The sequence below is a fragment of the Chrysochloris asiatica genome, unplaced genomic scaffold (assembly GCF_000296735.1).
Source record: "Chrysochloris asiatica unplaced genomic scaffold, ChrAsi1.0 scaffold00144, whole genome shotgun sequence".
Classification (NCBI taxonomy): Eukaryota; Metazoa; Chordata; class Mammalia; order Afrosoricida; family Chrysochloridae; genus Chrysochloris; species Chrysochloris asiatica.
In genome coordinates this window covers 8,006,825-8,014,285 of record NW_006408662.1, presented here as the reverse complement: position 1 = coordinate 8,014,285, position 7,461 = coordinate 8,006,825, and the positions used below count along the sequence as shown (strand labels likewise).

General features: G+C 42.9%; 1 pseudogene; it reads left to right on the top strand.

Moving 5' to 3' along the window:
• Nucleotides 1-6,364: 6,364 nt before the first annotated feature.
• LOC102814873 lies at nucleotides 6,365-6,730 on the top strand (annotated as a pseudogene).
• The last annotated feature ends 731 nt before the right edge of the window (nucleotides 6,731-7,461 follow it).

The following is a 7,461-nucleotide window of genomic DNA, read 5'->3' as shown; positions in this document are numbered from 1 at the left end:
TGATTGCATCCAGGTAGATGTGATCAGGAGATGGCTTTCCCTTTTCACTCTTCTTTTTGAGAAACTTCACGATGCCACTGTTGGTCATTGTGACGTAACTCGGGATTTAATTTTTGGCCTATTTCCTTTTTAGTCTGCCTGACCCGCTCCAAAATCCCCATTCAGGCCTTTTTTCTAGTTATAAACAGTTCAGGGTGGCTGTGGCCATTTGGTTTTACGTGGAAACTATCTCTTTAAATTTTGAGGAGATCTGTGTGCATGCAGAATAGAACCCCCCCCCCCCAGGGGTGGGCGTGGTGTGTCCACTTGCTCAGGCACCCTCTCTAGTCACCAGAATGGAGGTGCACAGACAGTGAGAGACCAATGAACAGATACCAAAAAAAGAAAGAAAGAAAAGAATGTCCACACCTTTATCTCTGCAATTCTGTCATGCGTCCATGGCTGCTCTGATCCTTTCCCTGCTTAGTCTCGCCCAAGATGGTAGTTCCGAGTACAGCGGAGCATCTTGAATTAACAAGCAATGGATTTCTTGCTTCTGCTACAAATTCCCCTAGCTGTAAGCCTTCCAACCTTCTAAATATTCCTTTATATGTGGTTCAGTGTTCTAGGACCATCCCCTAAGCCTGCTTGGTTCAGTATTCTGTGTTGCTGCTGACGGAGCTCTTCACTGCACTTCCTCCCTCTCCGCCCTCTTGTTTGTTCTCCTCTGCCGTTTGGTTTTAAGTGGAAACTGTCACTTTAAATTTCAAGGATATCCGTGTGTATGCCTAGTAGAACCCTCTGGGGTTGGGGATGGCGTGTCCACTCACTCAGGCACCCCCTCTATTTACCTGAATGGAGGTGCACAGTCAGTGAGAGACCAATGAACAGATACAGAAAAAAAGAGCAGCCACACCTTTATCTCTGTGGTTTTGTCAGGTATCTGTGGCTTCCCCAACTTTGCTCACCCAAGATAGTGGCTTCAGGATCAGCTGAGCATCTTCAATTAGAAAGCAATGGATTTCTTGCTTCTGCTACCAATTCCTCTAGCTGTAATCCTTCCAACCTTCTAAATATTCCTTTATATGTGGTTCCGAGTTCTGGCACCATCCCCTGAGCCTGCTTGGTCTGGTATTCTGTGTTGTTGCTGATGGAGCTTCTCACTGCACTCCTACCAGATCCACCATCTTGTTTGTTCTCTCCATATACTTTTTGGTGGTTGGTTTTAATCAGAACAGTAAACTATTTTACTGTGATAACTCTGAACATTAGATCATTCTTCTCTATAGTTTTCTTTGCTTTATCTTTATTATCATTGTTGTTATTATTTTAAATTTTTGAAGGTTGTTGTTTTCTGCTTTACCGCCATACTCCTGTCTTATTGGTTTCACTGCCCATTGAAGGCTGGCTCTCACCATTTTCCCTCTAGTTTTCCTGAGATGTGTACATACTCCACTGTGAGGACCAGCCATACAGCTTTAGCCTGGGCTGTGCGGTGCTTCACACACCGCTTCCTTCTAGATCCACACGGTCTTGGACCTCTGGTATGCTACGTGGTCTTTGAGTCTACCTACTCAGTTGCCTTTATCCAAGCTGCATTCACCAGGGTCTGCTCTTACCAGGTGTCCACCCACTGCTCCCTCCCTGTACCCATATGATTCCAGATCTGCCGTGCACAATGGCACCCTTCCTTAGTGTGTGTGTTCAGGTATCTCTGTCTTTAATTCCTTCACCAGGGCCTAACTGTTTGCCTGTACTGTGTTCCATATGCCGCTCCCTCCTGAGACCCGCACAATCCCAAGTCTGCTGAGTGTCACAGGGCTCTTTCTTAGATCTGTCTCTTCATGTATCCCTGCCATGGTGACTTCCCAGGGGCCAGTCTGTTGACAAAGTCTGGGCCACTCTGCACTGCTTGTCACTGCACTAAGATGGCCTTGCTGAATTCACATGTTAGAATGGGATCAGAATACTCTGTGAACCTCCACAATTCTGTGGTCTGCATAGACCCATTTATGTGGCTCAATGTTTCCTTCAGCTCTGTGCCCCTTTAATTGATGTCCAGGGTTCTGAGATAGTGATCTTATAACTATTTGAATGCTTTTTTTTTTTTTTTTTTTTTTTAACAAGTTCAGAATGTGCAATTTCTTTACCATCATCTGGTTTCCAGCACACATTCCTTTTTTTTGGAAAAAATTGTTTTTATTGTGAAATGAGTGATAGTTTATATGGGAGAAAATTAGTTTTACACTCATGTTTCATTGCAATGATTACAGTCTCCTCTGTGCATCATCATTCAACAGTATTTGGTTCTAGTCCCTCTGTGTTTTTGTTTTTTTAATGTTCACAAAAACACTTAGGAATATATAATCATTTAAACAAACAAAGGGCACTTTTTCCAAGCCTGCTTCCTGGCCGCCAGCACACAACCTTTCTCTTTCCATGAATCTAGAGACCTCAGCTGCTCTATCTCTCCATGTCATCATCTCTGCCTCCATCTTTGGTGTCCCTGCTTCTCTGGATAGGGTCCCACATTCCACTCATGCTGTTATCCCTTGAACACATTCCTTTTTGACAATATTGGCTCACTACCATTCATTCAAACTACAAAATGGTACCTAATGAGTCTTTTGTGTTAGCCTATTTTAGTAAAATGATATGGCATAAATATTAAGTTGAGATTAAATATGCATGAATTATTCTTAAACTCCCTTCTTTCAAAAATAGGTTGCAATGTAAGGAATCTGACTGGGCTGCCATCTTATTGTTGGCTCCTGTGTGAGCTGCACAGCCCATGTGCTGTGTGACCTGGTAAGACTTTCTTAACTTCTCATGGCTTCAGTCTGCTCATCTGTGGGGTGGGAATACCAATACTCACCTGTTAGGGTTGCTGAGATGATAAACAAGAGCATATGTAAAGTGTCTAGCATATAATACCCACTCAATAAATACAGCTTTCCTGCAATGCTGGAGGCAAATTAATCAGAGGCTTCTTTATTAAATCTGCAGTTCACAAAGCTATTAAAAATGGGCATCGTATTATTTACCTACTAACTATATCCAGAGTCCTGGTGTGGCTCTATGGGTTAATGCACCAGACTGCAAAGTAGTTTGAGCAACAAGGTTGGCAGTTCAAGCTTACCAGCTGCTCCTCAGAAACCCTATACAGGGTCACTATGGGTCAGAACTGACTCAACAGCATTTAACAACAACAACAACAGCTATATCTAGCTGATTGTCAAAGAAACCCAATTACTAAGCATCACCTTAACTACTTCATTTTACTTCTTGTTTGCCCTGTACCCTAGATGAGTTGGAACAATTTATGTGGCAATCTAGATCTTGCTCTAAGACAGAAATAATTCAATAAAAAATGTTTGTCTTTTGGTGCTCGGAATGTCATCAGTAAAAATAGTGCTCGTGCACTTATGATTTTGACAGCGGTTTGCATATTGTGGGTTGAAATCCTGTCTTTTTTTTGCCACATCTTGTACGCATTCATTCAATACTTGACATTTCCATCCATCTTCCAGAGGAGTGGAATGCTGGCTCCCAGTTTAGCTAGAACTCTGCCAAGAAGCTCTGGAACTGGGGGCGCCCAATTCATACTATGGCACCAACTTCACTTCCATTGGCCAGAGCTTCATCTCTGCTGCCAGGACCCAGGTGCTGGTGAGAAGTCTGCTTGCCTCCAGGCACTTTAATAACAGACAGCTGAACAATGGGGTAAGCCACAAGTAGGTAAGAAACCCAGGATGCTAAAAACTGTTAAAGACTTCCAAAGAAAACACAATTTGTACTGTAGTGGGTGACTTAAAATTGTCAATGTTTCCCTTCTTGTCTTTGCTTTCCCTGGCCCAACCTCACCAATGTTCACATAGACTAGAAGGCATGTACCTGTTAAGGGTCCCAACCTGCTTAGGTAATAAAGAGTCATCTTCAACCAGTGGTTCAAATACAGACTCTCTGGGAAAGGGAAGCTTTTCCCTAAGGCTGAGCAGCTATTCTAATCAGAATAAGGAATATTCATGGAGAAGTGGGACTAACATTTTCTTCTTGAAGACAATATAAGATAATACTCAAAGCACTGGACTTTGGACAGACTGTTGGGCAGCCCAGGACATCTTTCTCCTCCTGTTGGAGGGTATGTCCAATGACCACCATCACAGCTGTTGTGGCAGGTCTCTCCTGTCCTCTCCTGGAGCTTAGAAGGCCACATGAACTCACCATCTCACTCTTGTTGCTGGCTCCCCTCCCTGCTTCCCTGTTTCTGTTGTTTCTATTAATGGTATCACCATTTCTTCCCATCATTCTTTCAGTGATGTTCAGACATATACGGTCAAGTGTTACCTTAGCAATAACTACTGCTGGACCTTGTACCTATTCTTCCCTTCTTTTGTTGTGATAGAATTCTCTTATTTCCTACACTTTCTTATCCCTGGGTGAGGCAGCATATTAAGTTCTGGCCAAAAAATTGAGTGAAATTGTTAGGTGTAGTGTCTAGGTAGTATTAATAAAGGTAAGGTGCATGCCCTCCTTCTATCCCTTTCTTTACCCTGAAACATGGAGTGTGTGAAACAAGTCAGGTTAGAGAATGCCAGCAAGAGCAGCACTGTAGGGATAGCGGAACAACCAGGAAGAAGGAACTGTGAAGCTTCCACACCTTCTTTGGACTATCAGATGCCTGGAGAGAGAAATAACCTTCCACCTTGATAAGTCATGTTATTTTGGGTATCTGTGAGAGCATTTAAGGAGCCCTGTTGGGGCTGTGGGTTAAGCAATGGGCTGCTAACTGCAAAGTTGGTGGTTCAAACCCATCAGCTCCTCTGTGGGGGAAAGATGTAGCTGTCAACTCTGTAAAGATTTTAAGGGCGCTGCATTGGAATCAACTTGATGGCAGTAAGTTTGATTTGGGTTGAATGAGAACATTTGAAATTTGTCTTATGATGCTCTACTACTAACCACAAGGTCGACAATTCAAACCTACCATTTTCTTCTCAGAAACCCTGTACAGGGTCGCTATGGGTCAGAACTGACTTGATGGCACTTAATAACAACTACATCAAAGCAGCTACCAAAAAGCTGTTTTGCCTAAGCTCTCTAGATGCTTTTGCCTTAGTCCTTTTATAGAAACCAGACTCTGATTTGATGGCTAAATATGAATGCCAAAATGGTGGCAACTAGGGACACTTCCATGTAAAATTCTGTCACGTTTATTGAACAGAGTACGATAGAACTCTAATTCATTACTGTGGTATTGATACCGATTCATGGAAACCTCATGTGGTACAGACTAGAACTGCTCTATAGTTTTTTGTTTTGTTTTTTACTATTATTGTTATGGCATCCTGGTATAGCACTGTAGGATAAGCACTGGCCTGTTAACTGCAAGGTCAGTGGTTCAAACCCACCAGCCACTCCTTGGGAACCCCCTACGGGGTCATTTTGACTTGGAGCAGACTTGATTTTAACACACCACCACCGATCCTTATGGAAGAATTGTTCCCATGTTCTGTTCGAACAACTGCCTCTTGGTCCATGTACAGATTTCTCATGAGCACAAATAAGTGTTTCAGTTACTCATACTCCACAATGTTGTCCATAGCTTGTCATGATCCACACAATTGAAAGCCTTTGCGTAGTCAATAAAGCACAGGTAAACATCTTTCTGATATTCTCTGCTTTCAGCCAAGATCCACTGGACATCAGCAATGATATCCCTTCTTCCATGGCCTCTTCTGAATCCAGCTTGAACTTCTGGGCAAATTATTGAATAATGCAGAAAGCATCAAAAGAAGATGGGAGAGAACAAACAAGGTGGCAGATTGGGTGGAAGTGCAGTAAGGAGCTCTGTCAGCAACAACACAGAATACCAGACCAAGCAGGCTCAGGGGATGGTCCCAGAACTCTGAACCACACTTAGAAGGTTGGAAGGCTTAGAGCTAGGGGAATTTGTAGCAGAAGGAAGAAATCCATTGCTTTCTAATTCAAGATGCGCAGCTGTTCCTGGAGCTGCCATATTGGGAGATACCAATGGGGATCGGATCAGAGCATCCATGGATGCCTGACAAAACTGTGGAGATAAAGGTGTGGACATTCTTTTTTTTCTTTTTTGTATCTGTTCATTGGTCTCTTGCTGTCTGTGTACCTCCATTCTGATGACTAGAGGGGGTGCCTGAGTGGACAACCAAACCCCACCCCCAGAGGGTTCTACTATGCATGCACACAGATATCCTAGAAATTTAAAGTGACACTTTCCACTTAAAACCAAATGGCAGGAGTTCCCAGGCTGCTCCTGCTGCTGGAGGGTAGGCGGGCTACTGTAACCCCTTCTACACCCTAACAAGTTAGAGGACAAATGAATGTGTTTTGGACTTCACCTATAAAGATGGGCAGAATTTTCCTTGACCACATCGGTGACACCCACCTGTTTTCCTGTGCGAACTGCAACACGATCCTAACCAACCGCTCTGAGCTCATCTCCACTCGTTTCACAGGTGCCACCGGCAGGGCATTCATTTTTAACAAGGTAGTTAACCTGCAGTACAGTGAAGTTCAAGACCGGGTCATGCTTATGGGCCACCACATGTTTTGAGATGTGAGCTGCAAAAACTGCAATAGCAAACTGGGATGGATCTACGAATTTGCCACTGAAGACAGCCAGCGTTATAAGGAAGGCCGTGTGATCCTGGAACGCGCTCTAGTTCGAGAAAGTGAGGGCTTTGAGGAGCATGTACCATCTGATAACTCTTGAAGAAAAATAGAGAAATACCATCTTTTCCCAGGTCTCCTTCACTTAAAACAAAAACCTACTTACATACACTGTCACCTTAGCATCAGAGTCAGATTCATGGACTGCGGAACAAGAGCTTGTGAGAATCTAAGATGGAAACTTTCTTTCTTTCTTATTTTTTAAAAAATGTTCATCCAACAGCAGTGTGTAGAGAATATTATGCAGATGCCATTAAGTTTTTTTTTGTTGTTGTTTTTTCCTATGTTTACATCTTGAGGCAGGGTAGTCTATCTGCAGCTATATAATAATGGGCTAAGTGAGGACAAAAATCTGGGCTTTTAGAGTGAAAAGTGTTTCATGTCAATTTTTGAAAGGAAAATAATGTCAAGAGCATGGTTTTTAAACATACTTAGGCTTCGTTTTAAAACCTTTTTAAAAACTCAGTTATTTCACCTGGTTCGCTAGCTTCAAAGAAGAGATCCGAATGTGTGACCAGCGCTAAAGGTCCAGTGTTGGCGTGGCTTGTGCTGGTCATTGTGCCATATTCCTGTTGGAGATGAACCGTAGCACCAGAGCCCATTCTTCCTTGTCAATCTTGACCCAAAGATGTCACCATTCCTAGTTATTTGTCACCACATAATTGGTGTTGATTGGAAAGTTTACCTGAAACAGGGCAGAACTGCTTGGTTATCTTTTCCCATGTAACTTAAGCATAGTAATATAAATAAAGTGATAGTTGGAAACAAAAACAA